Source organism: Cornus florida, unplaced genomic scaffold, assembly GCF_030987335.1.
Source record: "Cornus florida cultivar Cherokee Brave unplaced genomic scaffold, ASM3098733v1 CherokeeBrave_3.0.0_Hap2_Chr10, whole genome shotgun sequence".
Lineage (NCBI taxonomy): Eukaryota > Viridiplantae > Streptophyta > Magnoliopsida > Cornales > Cornaceae > Cornus > Cornus florida.
This window is the reverse complement of record NW_026775580.1, coordinates 63937031-63946393: the sequence shown is the minus strand read 5'-3', so window position 1 is coordinate 63946393 and position 9363 is coordinate 63937031. Positions and strand designations below refer to the sequence as shown.

The 9363-nt window shown below is 36.5% G+C and overlaps 1 long non-coding RNA gene across 1 annotated transcript; it reads right to left on the bottom strand.

Annotated features, from left to right (window-relative positions):
- Positions 1-2215: 2215 nt before the first annotated feature.
- On the bottom strand, positions 2216-4072 carry LOC132278921 (uncharacterized). The gene is made up of 2 exons (XR_009471170.1): positions 3276-4072; positions 2216-2460 (listed from the first exon to the last, which is right to left on the bottom strand). It is a non-coding gene; the product is annotated as an uncharacterized LOC132278921 (long non-coding RNA).
- Positions 4073-9363: the final 5291 nt, after the last annotated feature.

The following is a 9363-nucleotide window of genomic DNA, read 5'->3' as shown; positions in this document are numbered from 1 at the left end:
GATGATGAATTGAAAAATTAATAATCCGTAATAACCAGATTGGTTAATGGATTAGGTGCGGAAAAAACGGAACTGATCTGTGGCCAATCCGTAGAACTAATATACATATATTATATAACATATATTAAAAAATTATATACATAATATATTATTGATAGTTTTGTTTTCTTTAATCATTAAGTTTGTTTTATTGTTTTACGAACCTACGATGCTTTACTGTTTACATTTTTTAGTTTTTATATTCCTTTCATTTGCATGTGTCTCTGGCCTCCCATCAAGTCTCATCTGATCCTACAAATCCACTGTTTTGCTCACAGTCTCTTAGGGAACCCAGACAAGTAAGCATCTCCAATTTATATCGACCGATCATTTCCTCTTCATCTACATCTAATTTCCAGTGAGTTCATAAGTTTTTCATTATTTTCTTCTATGAATTTTTGTTCTTCTATTCTGGAAAAAAAATCTTGATTACTCCATCTCGTCACTTAATTTCAGTTCTACTTTGTCATTTTCATAGCCCATTTATTAATATGTATAGTCTTTAGAAATTCATGCATGACTCAGACGAAAATCAGTATTTCGAAACAGAGTTAACAATAACAGATTCTCTTTTTCCCTTTAAATTCATGCATGACTCAAACGAAAATAGTATTTTGCCTCTAATTTCAGTTTTTTTGTTGTGTTCTGTTAAACCCAATCTGTGGGAACCGAACCGAACTAATTCGTTATTTCACGGATCAGTTTGGTTCGAATTAAGAGTCCCCATGGATCGGTTTGGTTTCAGATTTAGCCAATCCGTGAGGACCGAATTGGTTTGAATTTTACCCAAAACTGAACCGATTCGATCTGTGATCAGCCCTACTTGTAACAATAACCTTAGTCATGTCATGCTTAGGTGTGTTTAGAACTTTGCCATGTGTTGCTCTTTATGAGTTTGATTGTAATATATTTTTTATCCAATAAACTTTATTTACCTTTCCCAAAAATAATAATAATAATAATAAAATTACTGTGATAAAACAAGCAATGAATAGACAATTCCAACTCTTCAAAGCTCAAGGTTGTTGGAGGGGTGTTTAATGGCATGAATTGACGAATTTGAGAAAATTAACACATTTTAATTATTACTTTAAATTTTTTAAAATCTAGTAAAATAATATGTAATTTCACCCTCATTACAACATATATAACTATGTTACATTCACAAACATAAATATTACTGTTTTTTTTTTCCTTCCATCTTTTTTTTTTTTTTTTTGTCATTGGCAAGAAACATACACACACCACACTCACACTACTTTGGAAGATAAATGAGATATGATTGGGCCTTACTTTTTTGAATTCATGAGAGAGAAAAGACTCTTGTTACAACTTAAAACATATTAATGTTGTATTCACATACATATAAATAATATTTATTTTATCAATTCAAAAGAGAAAAAAGATCAATAATAGGCATTCAATAGTCTCATTTATTCAGCCTACAACTTGATGTTTTCTTTTATTTATTTATTTATTTAGTTGTCATTTCATATTACTATTATTACTCTATTATTTTGGTATATTCCTTATTATTTAGGTTATATTAAGAATAAGAAATTTTATTATGAAAGCGGTAAAATATGAAATGGCACTGTGATAATTGATAAGCCGGTGTACTTCAACAGATCCCTTCTTTAAGGATTATCTGCAACGCCCCGAACCCGGAAGCCCGAACTGTTAGCGGGTCCTTACTCGAACCCGAGGTCACCTACGTCAAACTCGACATTTCTAGAGTCAAAGCATTATCATTGCACTTGAACTATACCTGTAGGAAGTCTCAAAACACATTTCAACATTTAGCGTGATAAATGCCAGAAAAGAAATAAAAAATAAAAAATAAAAATAAAAATAAAAAATAATAATAACCTTCATTTCAGTCAACCGAAGTGGAGCTTCGGTCGGCCGAAATGAGCTCCCCTACTTCGATCGACCGAAGTGCTGTTTCGGTCGGCCGAAACCCAAGATCCCGAGAGCATGCAATTGGTTCGGTCGACCGATGCGCCATTTCGGTCGACCGAAATGGCTTCTTCGAGCCCTGATCCTGATACTGAAGTGCTGCACTTTGGAGATGAAGGAGAAACTAAAATGGGGACTTTGAAATAGGTTAAACGTATCCCAAACATTTAAAAATGGGTAATTTAACAATCATGGACATGAGTACCAACACTTGATCACGATTACAATGTCATAAAATTCAATTACATGGAGTTTATACATAGTCTTTGCCATTGTCTTAATTTACAACAAAATGAATTCAAGCTTCAAGTTATAACATACTATTCATGCCAAATAAACTTAGTACAATCTTTATCACGCCACTACACAAAATAAACTCAAGCTTCTCAAATACTTTCAAAATGTCCTTTAAGTCCTCTCAAGCCTGTGGTGGATTATCATCCGCCAACTCCTTGCCGTGTCCTGAAAAATGTTAATATAAAAAATGGTGAGCGAATTGCTCAGTATGTGATGCCTAAGACACACCTCTTGTAGTCCCGTGAATCCAAACAATGAATAGGACAATGGGAAGCGGGATCATACCATGTTGGGAAAATACAACATCATATCCAATCTCAACATAAATAATACGGTGCAATGTAATGTAATGCAATGTATGCCGATGTCGCTCCCCATTTTCAACATTCAAAACCATCACTTTTCAAACCGTTAATGTAACCCCCTTTGGTACCCTCTCAGCGCCGAAAGAAGGATTGGCTATTGTCCCTAACCGTTGGTACCTCTGCAGCGTTATTTGAGGCCCAAATAGCTCAACCACGCTAGGGCAATCTCGCTAGTTCCCTCTAAGTTACATTAACCTACTAGCCCTTTGATGACTCCGCGGTGACCGGGTTTTCATAAAACACTTTAATCGAAACCTCTTCCCCAAAATTCCCCTTTTTCATTCCAAAACACTTTTCCTATCTTCATGCCCCATAGTATGCATGTATGTCTCATGTTCATAATGCCATAGAAATAAGGAATTTTATACCACACAATTGAACATTCTCTACAAGTATTTTAGGAAGAGTTCACATGCCATCACATACCATCTTTAGCAAGTTTTATAACATAATAGGCATGTAAGATCAACAATTAGATAAAAAGATTAACACATAAGCATGTTTTTTGTACAATCCAAATAGCACATATAATCATAAACTTCACATGTAACATTTACATCATCTTCAAAACAATTAATTCAAAAACAAGAAAAATGATGGTTTAGGAACCCCTACCTCAAATTGATGCAAAACCCTCAAAATGGGTCTAGATTTTTGAAAATCTTAGGGAGCACCAAAACTGAAATTGCTTGTAGGGATTTGAAGGCCTCGTTGTGGGCTTCGATTTGGTGCAAACGGCTTCTAAAAACTCCAAATATTGTGGGAGAAATCTAAGATCAAAGTTTGATACAAAAAGAAAAAGAAAAATGAAAAAGAAGAGGGAGGAAGAGAGAGCTACGGGAATGAGAGAGAGAATTAAGGAAATGAGACCAAAATGTGGTCTCTAACTCTTTTGTGAGATAATGGTGGGTCCCACCTATTTTATTTTATTTTCCCTTTATCTTTTGTCTTTAATTCTACACCACACAATTACATATAATGCTCCACCATACAAATGTCACATAAGTCACATAAAATAAAATGCATAAAATGTAAATGAACCCAACTAAAATCCCAGTGCACAACAATACCGATAGCGGGTCCCACACGGGATCGTCCGATCCAAAAAATGGAAAAATATGGAAAAATGACAACCTTGCATTTCAAAGAGTGCCGAACTCAATGAGATGCCCCAACAACTCATTGACACACCCGGCACACCCCACGGCGTCCGGCACGCAAAACATAAAATGACGAAAATACCCTGGCATCAACAGAATTCTAGAAAAAATGAAAAATGCCGAAAATTGGAAACATCACACTATCATACAAAAAGGTCTTACGAGTGAAGAAAATATCATCTTACGTTTTCAAGAACTGGAAGCATTGAATGAGAAGTGATTAGAAACTCAACAACAACTTACATATACACAAATTTCGTAGTGTGCAAATAAAGAATGAAATAAGGAACAAATGGAATTTTATTAGTTTTCAATAAATAAAAAAGAGTACAATCCGCTGTGATATTCTTTACAAAAGAATAAAATCCTTTGATTCGATCTCCTTTGTTGGTATTCAAGGGCTACACGAGTTTGATTTTGAATCACCGTGGAATTTCGATGAAGAACGACACGATTTGATGTGCTTATTGTTGATCACCGTGGAATTAATTCAAGCTTTATTCGTTGTCTCATTATGGTGGTATTCAAGTGTTTCACAAAGTAAAATGTGACAATCCTAGAGAGTGAGAGTGATCGAAGAAGCCAATGAACCATATTAAGTTTATCTGACTCTCTTCTTGGTCGTTATGCCATTCAAGTGCCTGATCCTGACAACGAATATTCTCCACCACATTGGACACGCAAAGCCACATCCAAACTCACAAACTTCGGCCTTGATCAGATTAATGAAGAATCCATATTCTCGGATGCCTTGATATTAAATTCTACACATCATGAAAGAGTAGTTGAAGAAAATCAGTTTTCACTCTTGAGTCTCAATGTTCAGGCGAAGGAAGTATCATAGAGTATTCCCTCTAGCCTTTATGTTGAACTGCCACACATCGAACTATATTGGGAGTAGCTAGAAGATGTCTTGGCTCGCTACCACGATTTTCTGTCAAAACAACAACTATATTGCGTTCTATTTGCCTCCCTGTTTTCATATAATCGCCATGGAGATATACTCAAAGCATTCCTAGAATGTTGGTGTCCCGCAACCAATATTCTTCATTATTCTATTAGCGAGCTGTCAATTTCCCTTCGAGATTTATATATAATAAGCGGTCTCCCCCTTCAAGGAAGAATTTAAGATGAAGTTATTCCTTGTGCAGAAAAACTCTCAAGAGTTGGCAACAGCAAAAATTCTCTCCCATTGAGTTGTCAACATCTATTTTTGGCCTTCCACAAACTCTGCAAGAAGTGCAAAGGAGAATAGAATGTGAAACTATCTGATTGGATTAATTTTTGGTTCAAAGGTGCAACAAGGCATGCCAGACCCTCAAAGAGAGCAACAAGAAATAAAGTTCAACGTTCAAGGAAAACTTAAAACCCTTCTGGTATAATCCCTCCTGTCTAACTTATGTCCACCGAAGAAAAAGAAGTATTCATTAACCTTAGTGTAGATGAAGCATTGAGAGACCACTTATCTAGCCGCCTTTCTAGCATGTTGGCTTTGCAAATTTGCCTTGCCTGCAGACCCTGGCAACATGATTTGTCCTGGGACTTTCAAGGTTGCAAGAATGTTAGCAAATGGCTGCAACATCTGTCTTTCCATCACAGTTTTGGCTAGCATTTACAGAGGCTTAAACCAGATTATTTCTTCACCAAATCCTAGAAACTGCTCTACGATATTTCCTATATACCACGTATTCAGATGGCTGAGTGAATATTTCAGATCTAACTTCCTTACTCTCCATACCAAATACTGACCTCGAATGATGTCATATGCAGGAGAATGAGGAACAAGACACTTTGATGAATTTGAAGCACAAAATTTATTCAGATCATGTGAAGGAGTAATTTGAACTCGTCTGTCCAGAAGATCTTCAGAACAGCGACTCATTGTAGATGATAACAAGATGACAATGATCAACTCTGACTACCTCACTAATCTTTGATCATGTTATTTAACATTGAGCCAAAAAAAAATGCCTCAATTTATTATAGGTGAAGACAAACGTGAGGCATGTCTTTTCAATTGGAGGATAATTTTGCGACTTCAGTCGAGATAAGTATGCGAATTAATAATACAAGGTCTTCTCTTTATGTTCTTCATTATTCTGAGCAATGAGGGCACCCAGCAATTCTTCTTATGCAGCAATGTAAAGTATAAATGGTTTTCCAGGTACAGGTGCTCCTAATACCGATGGATTAAGAATGTACTTCCTGATGCTATCAAAAGCATTTTGGCAAGATTAATTCCAATTAAATGGAGTATCTTTCTTCATGAGTCGATTAAAAGGTTGACACCAGCTTGCTAAATTTGAGATGAACCGACGAATGAACACAAGTTGACCTTGTAAACTTCGAAGCTCGCGTAAATTCTATGGTGGCGGCATCTTCTGAATGGCCTCGACTTTATAAGGATCAATCTCAATACCACGATGACGTATGACGTACCCAAGGAATTTCCCTAAAGTGACACCAAATGCACACATTTAAGGGGATTCATCTTGAGTTGATATTTTCTAAAGCGATTAAAAACTGTACGTAGATCCTATAATTGATTTCTTCGCTTTTTCGTCTTAACCACCAAATCATCAACATAGCATGATTCGAACTTTGATATATATATTCTTTACCATTCTAAAGGTATGCATTAATTCTCTGGCGGAACTCCGAAAAATCCACACATTGTTTAGAGATTTCGAGAAAGATCTTATCAAAATTTGGCTTAAGAGATGGAATCTTTGAAAGTGGGGTACACATTACTTTACTCTTGATGATATTCCCAAATGCTTTGGCCGCCGTGTGCTTAATCTCGGAAAGAGCACTCCTCGAGTCAAAGGTAGCTGCGGAAGGTGTAATTTGGTGAAATGTCTGACCATCTCCAAGGTGATGTCTTTTAGTCGATAATGCAATGATAGTTAGGAATTTCTTCAACATTCATAATCTTTTGTTGGCTTTCAACTTTTTTCTCGATCGAAGAAGCTTAGGGTTATAACCGCCTTTCATGGGACTCCACCTCTTGTAAGAAAGAGTTGTTCTCATTTTGAGTAATTACACGGTTTCTTCTAATTACCAAATCAAATGCATATGGTCCATAAATAGATTCTCCACTGCATATAGGATTAGTAACCATAACGACATCTTCTCCAAGAAAGCCTTCATTGCCTTTTGACTAAAAAAAAAGAAAAAGAAAAAAGCCTTACTTGGATGGGTTCCAAACTGCTATTAATTTAGTCAAACAAGTAGTCTGAATTATGGGGAATAACGACATGATCATATGGGATGGTATTTTCTCCTACTTGTTTTCAGTTACGGTCTTCATTGTCAGTTTCTTTATCTTTATCATCGCCTGAATTGATTAACAAATTGAGTGGTGCTAAGATTGTGCCAGTGACAGAAATTGTTCCGTTGGCATGTCTGCATTGATGTTGTTGATGTTATGAATTTCAGTGGCTTTCTATCTGCAAAGAGAATTCGACTTTGGTGCATTAATGATGACTTTTCTGACTTTGGTTGGTGGTTCCTTTAGAGAAGTCGTACGCTTGGTCGACATTGAGGTTGGTCTTTTATTTTTTGAATGGATCAACATATACACTGGACCACCATTTTGCATATGCTTTGGTAATTGATAACTTCTGGTGGCTGGATTGTGAGGGGAGCAACGCGCCACAACAGGAAGAGTAACGGACAAATGATTTCCAACACTTTAAGACTTCTTCTGAGGTGCAATTGCGAGGATCGTTCTTCAATTTCCTAGGAATATCTTGGTGGTATCTAAATTGTCGACTAAATCTGTGTGGACTGTACAACTCAATGATGAGACGGTCATCTTAGCGCAATGCCAAATAACATGATCGAAGATTGGTTAAGTAGTCAGAGTCGATCATTGTCATCTTGTTATCATTTACAATGAGTCGTTGTTTTGAAGATCTTCTGGACAGACGAGTTAAAATTACTCCTTGACATGATCTGAATAAATTTTGTGCTTCAAATTCATCAAAGTGTCTTGCTCCCCCTTCTCCTGCATATGATGTCATTCGAGACCAGTATTTGGTATGGGGGGCAAGGAAGTTATTTCTGAAATATTCACTCAACCATTCGATTACGTAGTGTATAGGAAATATCGTAGAACAGTTTCTAGGATCTGGTGAGGAAACAATCTCGTTCAAGCCTTTGTAAACACTAGCCAAAACTGGGATGGAAAGACAGATGTTGCAGCCATTTGCCAACATGCTTGCAACCTTGAAAGTCCCAGGACTAATCATGTTGCCAGGGTGTGCAAGCAAGGCAAATTTACAAAGCCATCATGCTAAAAAGGCGGCTAGATAAGTGGCGTCTCTCAATGCTTCATCTACACTAAGGTTAATGAATACTTCCTTTTCTTCGGTGGACATCGGCCGGACAAAAAGGATTATACCATAAGGGTTTTAAGTCTCCCTTGGACATTGAACTTTGCTTCTTGTTGCTCTCTTTGAGGGTTTGGTATGCCTTGTTGCACCTTTGAAGTAGAAATTAATCCAGTCAAATAGCTTCACATTCTGTTCTCTTTTGCACTTCTTGTAAAGTTTGTGGAAGGCTAAAAATAGATGTTGACAACTCAATAGGAGAGAATTTTTGTTGTTGCCAGCTCTCGAGAGTTCTTCTGCACACGGAATAACTTCATCATAAATTCTTCCTTGAAGAGGGAGACCGCTTATTATATGTAAATCTCGAAGGGAAATTGACAGCTCGCTAATAGAACAATGAAGAGTATTGGTTGCGGGGCACCAACATTCGAGAAATGCTTTGAGTATATCTCCATGACAATTATATGAAAACAGAGAGGCAAATATAGCGCCATATAGTTGTTGTTTTGACAGGAAGTCGTGGTAGCGAGCCAAGACATCTTCTAGCCATTCCCAATATAGTTTGGTGTGCGATAGTTCGACAGAAAGCCTGGAGGGAATACTTCATGATACTTCCTTCGCCTGAACATTGAGACCCAAGAGTGAAAATTGATTTTCTTCAACTACTCTCTCATGAAGTGGAAAATTTAATATCAAGGCATCCGAGACAATGAATTCTTCATTAATCTGATCAAGGCCAAAGTTGGTGAATTCGCATGTGGCGGAGAATATTCGTTGTCAGGCACTTGAATGGCATAATGACTAAGAAGATAGCCATATACACTTAATACGGTTCATTGGCTTCTTCGTTCACTTTCGCTCTCTAGGATTGTCACATTTTGCTTTGTGAAACACTTGAATACCACCATGATGGGACAAAGAATAAAGTTTGAATTAGATCGATGTTGTCTAAAAGGAGGACTCCAACCTCTGTTTAGGAGGACAAAATTCTCGTCCGTGCTTTTGGAAAAGTATTTTCGGGATTCTAAAAAAAAAAAAAAAGAAAAAGAAAAAGGAAGAAGCGTCAATTCAAAGGTGAAAAAAATAAAAATGCAAATAAAAAATAAAAAAAGCCCCTTACACGAATATGTGACCAAAGAAGCTGCTTCTGTTTTTTTATTTTATTATTTTTTTTTTTTGAAAGGACAGATTGGCATAGCAATTATGCAA